At 50.3% G+C, this 8,952-nt stretch overlaps 1 protein-coding gene across 2 annotated transcripts in view; it reads right to left on the reverse strand.

The window, feature by feature from the left end:
- MIDEAS (mitotic deacetylase associated SANT domain protein) overlaps positions 1-4,815 on the reverse strand; it is a 68,873-nt gene extending 64,058 nt beyond the window's left edge. For both annotated transcript variants that reach the window (XM_065941941.1, XM_065941942.1), the window contains exon 1: positions 4,653-4,815. The gene's annotated coding sequence lies outside the window, so the exon portion shown is untranslated. The remainder of the gene's footprint in view (positions 1-4,652) is intronic.
- Between the last annotated feature and the right edge of the window lie 4,137 nt (positions 4,816-8,952).

Here is an 8,952-nt window from a genome sequence, read left to right on the forward strand (position 1 = left end):
AGCTAGGCAGACTCTGTCTAGCACCCAGGGAAAAGAGGCACTGGAAAAGAAGCTGAACAATGAGGTACAAAGCCAGGAGGTACCAGAGTGAGGCTAACAGGCAGAAGGAGGAAGGTGGCTAGATGTTCAGAATAAAGCCTGGGAACCGTGGTTCTTGGTGCTTGGCTTGGGTGTGCATGCCTATGCACAGCCAACAATATCTGAAGACCACTGAATCTGCTGCAACCTCACCATCACCACCAACCTCCTCCTCATCAGACATCCCCCGGGAACACCAGGGCTGGGAAGACAAAGATATATAAAACAGGGACTTCCAGTATAGTTAGAAGTGCTAATACTGATGATCCACCTAAAAGCACATTTATGAAGCCAAATGAAAGATGTGATTGGAGCTATGATCCAAAGCTGAAAGTCCTTTAGACCAAGTTTTCAAGGTTCCTCCATCAGGGGGCCCCAGTGGATGTTACTGGAATCTCAGGGAGAGGCCGACAGGGTGGAACAGAGGAAATTCTTAAAAAGAGAAACAAGGTTAAAAAGGAGAGAGGAAAGAGAAGGCATTCCAGACTTCCGGGAAAGCATGAGAGGTAGGAGCGCTTGCCACCAGCAGTTTGGCCAGACACACAGAGGGGGTCACAGGGTCAGAGCAGAGGGTTAGGGCAGGAGAGCGGTGGAGGCCAGACCCCTGTGTGTGAGGCCCTGACTGCCAGCTTAGACGTTTGATCCTTTCCGTGCAGACAGTGGGGAGCCATTGAAGGTTGCTGAGCAGGAGGGTGACCCTTGCAAACAGGCGTTTTAAGTGAGATTACAGAGGAGCCCTTTATCCCAGGCTCATTCAAAGACCTGTGTGTATTTCAAGTGGCACTTGAGACAGAAAGTCGTAAAGCACTGCCCTGTGTCATGTAGAAGAAGAAGGAAAAAAAAAAAAGGTTTAAGGGTCTCACAAAGAGATGCTTCAGTGAGACTGAGAAAAGAAGGGGGGCACATTTTAAAGAAGGAAACAAATTTGCAGGACAGAAATACCAGTCATCTGGGAAACTGCAGCACTTTCTTCAGGGTCTGGAATGCCCTCTTTTGGCTGGAATGGTTCTGCCTCCTTTTTTGGAGGTTAGTTGTGATGTCAAAACACAGGCTTGTGGTGCAGGGAGGCGGCTGGGAGGAGGCAGATGAACAGAAATATAAATACTGGGCCCGAGAGCATAAAAGGCCTCCACACTAAGACCACCATCTTGCAGGGGGACTTCTCCATCTGCTTCTCTCCAGTGGAGCCTCAGAGTTTTTGGGAGCTTCCTAATTACCCAAACAGCTTCTCCTCTTAAAACAATAAGGTGATTTTTAAAAATCTGTCAAGTTTTGATGCAGAGTTTTGTCGGTATTGTTCCTACACATGCATAGTGAGGCAGGAGGCAGGGCTGTTCTGGGGTCACGAACTGGGCAGTTACTTTAGGCCATAAATCAGTATTTACATAAACTGGGAGAGGAAGTCAGGATTAAGTTTCCAGTCTCAACCTGGGCTGTGTGTACAACTGCAAATTCTATTAATACAGAGGCAAAGGTGAGTGAGCCGGGGAAGGACCTGAGTTAGGCACAAAAAGCCAGGCTGAACTGATGACAAGGGCAGGTGACTGCTCCAGGTGACTCTACAATTCCAGGGGTGGGGAGTGTCTGAGTCCCTTTTTTTTAAAAATAATTTTATTTATTTATTTATTATTTTTGGCTGCATTGGGTCTTTGCTGCTGCACAGGTTTTTCTCTAGTTGTGGCGAGCGGGGGCTGCTCTCTAGTCGTGGTGCTAAGGCTCCTCAACGTGGTGGTTTCCCGTGTTGCGGAGCACAGGCTTTAGAGCACCGGCTCAGCAGCTGTGGCACTCGGGCTCGGCTGCTCCTCGGCATGTCGGATCCTCCTGGACCAGGGATCAAACTCAAGTCCCCCGCAATGGCAGGCAGATTCCCATCCACTCAGCACCAGGGAAGCCCAGAGTCCTTCTTTCTTTGGCCTCTGCTAGAGGTTAATCTCCTGCACTCTCCTCCCACAATCCCAGGTGGCCTTTGGGCAGTTTTAGTCTCTGCATGGTCTATATGAAGACAAAAAATTGCAAACTCAAAGCTGTCTTTTCTCAAGGGTCAGAAAGGAATGCTCCCCTCCCCTCTCCTCTAGACTAGTGCTGTGTACCAGTGGGCTCTTACTAAAGTATCCCCGATCAGGTGATACAGCTAACTGGACCTTGACAGTCAAGTTCAGTAAAAACCCAAATGTACCCAACACAAGGAGTTGTGCAACTCCTGGGAACTCCCACCTTTGCGGTGTTTTTGCTCTAGCCCTCCTTCCCCTGTGGCAACTGTCTGGATGTCCCAGACTTTCCAGAAATGTCCCGATTTCATGTGCTTTTCCTTGAGTCTCTGGAAGCACGTAGGTGTCTGCCAGGGATTATGCCCTAATGTTTTGGTTGGACAAATGGTCACTGTGCCCGTGACATGCAGCTGGCATGAGGTTGCAAAACAGCGTTTTCCCTCTGGGTGAAACTCCGTTCCTTGGTTGGGGAGAAGGCCAGGCATGGGGAAGCTCCAGTGTGCCAGGCCATCGGTACCCGTCACCGAGTCACACAGTTCCCTCAGCAGGGCTGAGTGCTGCCCTGGCAGAACCTTCCACCTAGGGCACGGAAAGAGTGGGCTGAGATTTGGCATGTTGGAAGAAAGGCCCAGCATGCAGCCTGTCCATGTTTGTGACTGTGTTTTAAATCCCTCTGCCACAGTCAGCCACCTCTGAGGCCCTCAAGGAAAACCTGTTTGCCTTCTTTCCACACTTGAAGCTTTGCTCCCTTCCTGCAGCAACCCCTGGTCCGTGTAGCAACCCCCCAACCCTGGTCCGTGCAGCCGGGCTTGCTCAGGAAGGAGGGAGGGGTTCCTCTGGAGAAAAAGAATATGAGTCACTCCTCCACCCCCACCCCAGACACTGGCCACAGACAACAGTCTCAAAGACCCAGCACTTTTCCCTTTGCCCAGAACACAATAAAGGAATTAGGGACCCACCTACTAAGTTTCTACATCTGACACTTGACGGCTCAAAGTCTAGCTCACCAGCACAGTCACACATGTCTGACGTGTCCTCTTTGCAGCCAGGCCCCAAGCCAGTCACCATGCAATTTGGCTAATTCAAACTGCTTTCCCGTTTAGGGAGGTCGATAGCCATCTCCCATCTCCTTTTCCTGCTGACGTCATCCCACATTTTCTACAGGCACAAATAAGGGTACAATTCCTGGGACAGTTTTCAGGCTGCATGAGGTTGGGAGTGGAAGGATCCTGCCCTCCCGGATCCACTCTACTTCTCTGGCCTTTTGGCAAATTATCCGAGGTGAAGGGAAAGGCAAGGAAATAAATCACCTCGCTAAGGTGAAAGGCCGAAAAGAACTCGGCGACTGCAGCTCAGACCCAGGTCTGTCCTGGACATTTGCAATGCAAATGCGCGTTTTGTTCGCTGCCACCGAGGTCTTGCACAATAGCCTGTGTATAAACATCCAGGCCAACAATGCCTGACTGTGCAATCACGCTGTAATTACAGGCCGGCAGGAAGCTGCTGCTAGGAACTGTTCCATTCAACTTCAAGACATCCCATGTCGGAGTCTCCACCGCACCGACGAACATTCCTGCATATACCAACGCGTCCCCGACGCGGCCGCTGCCGCTTCAGTTGCACTCCAAGCCCCGGAGCCCGGGCGCCACCCGCCCGACCCGCCAGTCCCAAGTTACTTTGCAGGGATGTCATAAACTTCTCAGCTGTTCTCAAAAAAAAAAAAAAAAAAAAAACAACCCTACGCCACGAGGCTACCGAAGGCGGCGCGAACCACCACAGAAGTTTCCAAGCACAGTCCTGCAAGCCCTAGCAGTTTTGGAAGAACAGAAAAAGAGCGCGACGCCTCAGAGTCCATTGGAAGCGGGTTTGGGAGTTTTATATAGAAAACACTCACATATGTATGTGGGTGTGCTGACAGTTTTTATGGCTAAATTGCAAAGTGTTAGGCCTTAGTGATTACTGTCGGGCTCGGGACTTGGTGTAGGAGAAGAAGGGGGTGGGGGGAGTCAGAGGAATTCGTTCAAAGGGGACTTTGGGGCTGTTCTGGGTTTTGCCTTTTGGAAATGCGTAGGGGTGTTTCCCAAACTTCCAAGTGGCTGTGCTCGTCCTCACTGTCGGGCCAAGCAAAGAAAAGTGGGGGGGAAAGTTCCTTTAACTTCCTTCCTGCAACCTCAGCGAGGGCTGAGAAGAGTCAGAGCGCGCTTCCCTGGGAAGCCGGGCGGGGGCTGGGGGACGGCTGCGCCCAGCCTGTCGGGATGGCCGCACCCCGCCCCCGACCCCGGGCGGAGGGCTGGCCTGCGACGCCGGCCACGGGAAGCCCCTTCCCTGCACCCCTGCGCTCGCCAATAGCACCTGGAGAGGCCCGGCTGCAGCCCCGGGCTGCTTTGAAATCCCGCGGCCAAACACGGTCGCAGCCCGGGGCCCGGATCCCGGCCGCAGAGCTCGCTCCCTGCAGCGGCCCCCGCACACCACCCCAGCGCCGCCGGCCCTCCCCGCCCGCGCCACCGAGCCCGGGCCCCGAGCGTTTCGGGGGCCCCACGGCGGCGCCGCGGCTGCCGAGGGGGGGCGCCGAGCCCCGCGACTCACCTGCGCGCTGGATCCCGGGGCCGCTCGGAGGGGCGCAGGGCGCAGGCGAGCAGGGCCCGCAGACTCAAACTTTGTTGCTCTCGGGACGGCGCAGTCGTCACTTCCTCGCGGAGCGGGTGGTGCGGCCCGGGCGGTGACCCAGCAGCTCGCGCGGTGGCGCGCCGGGCCCTGCAGCCGCCCGCGCCCCCGGCTCTGCGCGCCCTCGGCCGCGAAGGGAAGAGGACTGCGGTCCGTCTGCGTCCGTCCGGGGGAGGCTCGCTCCAGCCTGGTCGTTTCCGCGCGGGACATGTGCTGAATCGGGGAAGATGGTGTTGAGGTTCAGGGGCCCAGAACTGGAGTTCCAAGGAAAACAAAGGATGGGAAAGGAGGAAGAGAAAGTTTTTCTGTTTGGTGTTGAGACTAGAAAATCATGTTAGAAAACACGGGGCTCTGTGTACATTTTTGCTTTGCTTTTGTTTTGTTTGCTCCAAATAATGCCTAAGCTGGGCTTTAAAACTCGGGTCTCCTCTCCCCACATCCCCTCAAAAGATCGGCACCCTGTCTTTTGTCATTTCCAGGGATTATAAGGGCGCAGGACGTACAGCGTTTATAACTTCAGGGGGCAATCTCAGCGCCCAAGCTGGGGCTGCAAAATAGTTTCTGTTTTAATCCTCCCTCGAGATTTCCACCTCCTCAACTCAACTCACAGACATCTTCGGGGCCTGACGCAGTCTGTGTTTCGTCATGGACCAAAAGTGATTTAGAGGGTAGGGTGGCGTCCTGACAAAAGGACCATCTCCGAGATCTATCATCGCCCAAAGTACATTAGCTCACGTTATTAAAAACTACAACAACAACAACAAAAACTACAACAACAAAAAGCCGTCTTTTTAGTTTCCGATTAAGTAGCAACAAACTATTTTAAACGGCAGCCTTTCGGGAGGCAGTCTTTCCGGAAGAATTCCTGATCCGGTAAAGCTAGAGAGAAAACCGGTTAGCCTTTGCTGTGGTTTAAAAAAAAAAAAAAAAAAAAAAAAGCAGACATTTGAAACAGCAGTGGAGGGCTTTCATAACAGAAACATTAGCTTCATTGTAACTTGTGAAAACAGGGACCTTTTCAAAGGTGGTTCAAAAGCATCAGTTACGACTCAACAATTTTCCCTTTTTCCCCAAATACTGCTGCTACTAGCACATTGGCCAGATCACAGAACCGCCTGTTCCAAGGCTTCATCTTTTTACTAAGGCACAGGAAACCGCAGAGTTGAGTGAAGGCTTTGTCCAGAAAAGTGGATATAAAACTGATAGAAAATGACACCTGAGAAATGATCCTCAGGTCTGCATTAATACTGAGTGGGAAAGTAGGAAGGCAGACTAACCCAAAGGTTAGGAGTATGAAGACAGAAGCTCTCCTAGCAACGTGTAAGCCCCTACATGGTAGCCCTGTACGCACTGCTCTCATTTCTACCGAGACATTATTAATGGCATATTTTAAATAACCACGCGTATCAAGTGAGAAAAACAATCTTGCTTTGAGAAATAAGTTCATTACTAGACTCTCAATCACTATAAATTCTCTGAAACTTTTATGACACGCTACTTGGGGGTAGTGGTGGAGGGATTGTCCATTTCAATTGTGAAACAGAAGTTAATTTCTCAATGTGCTCTGCTTAAGGCAGGCAATGATAATCTAGGCATAGAGAGAATATGCTTCTGAAAACAAGCTTGTGGTACTCCATCTTCGCTAGAACAAGAGCAGAATATTTCTTTGTTCAGTATTGTGATTCTGAATTCTCAGTCACAGTTTCATGAATATTCAGTATTACTGCATGCCCAGGAATAATTAGCAGACAGTGTAAATGTCTGAAGGATACTTATGCATGCACGGACACGCATTGCTTTTTCTCTGTATAGTGTGACATATTTGCTGGAGTATCACCAAGTGCAGAAGCTGTTGCACGCACCCTTGAAAACAGCCCCCTGCTAACAGGGGTCCCCTCCCTCCTGGTATTCATACCCTGTACAATCTCCTTTTCTTGAGTGTGGGCTAGACTAATCAACTCAATTCTAACAAATCACGTGTAGCAGAAGTCACGTGATGTCACTGCTGAGACTAGGTTATAAAAAAGCCTATTGTGGCTTCCATCTTGGGTGCTCTGTTTCTTTTCTTGCTCTTTCTTGGATCACTCACTGTAGGACAAGCTAGTTTCCATGTCGTAGATGGAACCCTACCTGTAGGTGAGGCTTGAGGCCGTCCAACAACGACAGGAGTTAGCTTGACGTTACCTCCCTCTGGCCCCTCCTAATCAAGCCTTCAGGTGAGGCCTTCAACCCCAGCAGGAGCTGCTTCATGAAAGCCCTTGTGGCAGAGATATCCAGCTCAGCTGCCTGGATTCCTGACCCACAGAAATTGTAAGATGTAAATATTTGTTGTCTCAGTTCAGTTCAGTCCAGTCGCTCAGTCGTGTCCGTCTCTTTGCAACTCCATGAACCGCAGCACGCCAGGCCTCACTGTCCATCACCAACTCCCGGAGTCCACCCAAACCCATGTCCATTGTGTCAGTGATGCCATCCAACCATCTCATCCTCTGTCATCCCCTTCTCCACCTGCCCTCAATCTTTCCCAGCATCAGGGTCTTTTCAAATGAGTCATCTCTACTCATCAGGTGGCCAAAATATTGGAGTTTCAGCTTCAACATCAGTCCCTCCAATGAACACCAGGACAGATCTCCTTTAGGATGGACTGGTTGGATCTTCTTGTAGTCCAAGGCACTCTCAAGAGTCTTCTCCGACACCACAGTTCAAAAGCACCAATTCTTCTGTGCTCAGCTTTCTTTCTAGTCCAACTCTCACATCCAAACATGCTGCTGCTGCTGCTAAGTCACTTCAGTCGTGTCCGACTCTGTGAGATCCCATAGACGGCAGCCCACCAGGCTCCACCGTCCCTGGGATTCTTCAGGCTGGAGTGGGTTGCCATTTCCTTTTCCAATCATCCATACGTGACTACTGGAAAAACCACAGCCTTGACTAGACAGATCTTTGTTGGCAAAGTAATGTCTCTGCTTTTTAATATCCTGTCTAGGTTGGTCATAACTTTCCTTCCAAGGAGCAAGATTCTTTTAATTTCATGGCTGCAATCACCATCCGCAGTGATTTTGGAGCCCAGAAAAATAAAGTCAGCCACTGTTGCCACTGTTTCCCCATCTATTTGCCATGAAGTGATGGGACCGGATGCCATGATCTTGATTTTGTGAATGTTGAGCTTTAAGCCAACTTTTTCACTCTCTTCTTTCACTTCCATCAAGAGGCTCTTTAGTTCCTCTTCACTTTCTGCCATAAGGGTGGTGTCATCAGCATATCTGAGGTTATTGATATTTCTCCCGGCAATCTTGATTCCAGCTTGTGCTTCCTCCAACCCAGCGTTTCTCATGATGTACTCTGCATTTAAGTTAAATAAGCAGGGTGACAATATACAGCCTTGACATACTCCTTTTCCTATTTGGAACCTATCTGTTTGTTGTCTCAAGCTGCTATGTTTTGGAGTAATTTGTTACACAGGCACAGATGACGAATGCACAGGGAAAAGAGAAGTAAATCATTAGAGGTCCAATAACAAGCTCACACAAATTTCCTGTTTCCTCACCTGGAAAGCAGGACGTAGAGAAAGAGGCAGGGTCCTAGACCAGTCCTAAGTGTAACAAGCAAATCCTAAGAACAGAAGACCCAGTCCTTACCCTTTTTACAGAACAGGGGTCATCCTTAACTTTAAAATAGGTCAGAGAGAGGATGTTGCTGCTCAGTCCCTGGCAGCCCTGGTACTGAGTGTCATCAGCCTGCTAGTGAGTGCAGATGTCTTTCTGTCACAAGAATTGACATCTGTCCAGTTGTGCTCTTCTTCCTCCTCAGGGCATCTGCTCTGATTCCCAAGGCCTCGGCACACCCAGTGACTGTGGAGTCAGACCCTGGTCGTGGAAGGGAGCTCGAAAGACAGACCTTCAACCCTGGCAGCCGGAAGAGATAGGTCCAAATGTGTGGACACAGAAGGGATAGGAGATTTCAGCGGGGGGTCCTAAAGAAAGACATGTGGTCCTGCTGTCGAAGAGCAAGCCGTGAACTATCTCTGATAAGAATCGTCTCCACGCTGCTTCCAGGACTACAAAGAACTTTCTGTCCATGTGATGGTTATCTTTCTCTCAGCATCGCTTCCTCTCTGACTGGAGCTAATTATTTGAAAACACAAAACAAAATTTTAGGAAGCGGGAAGGATGTTCTACTCCTTCGCCCCTTTCCAGGGCATCTACTTAGGGCTGCCCCCACCCCCCAT

Source organism: Muntiacus reevesi, chromosome 7 (assembly GCF_963930625.1).
Source record: "Muntiacus reevesi chromosome 7, mMunRee1.1, whole genome shotgun sequence".
Classification (NCBI taxonomy): domain Eukaryota; kingdom Metazoa; phylum Chordata; class Mammalia; order Artiodactyla; family Cervidae; genus Muntiacus; species Muntiacus reevesi.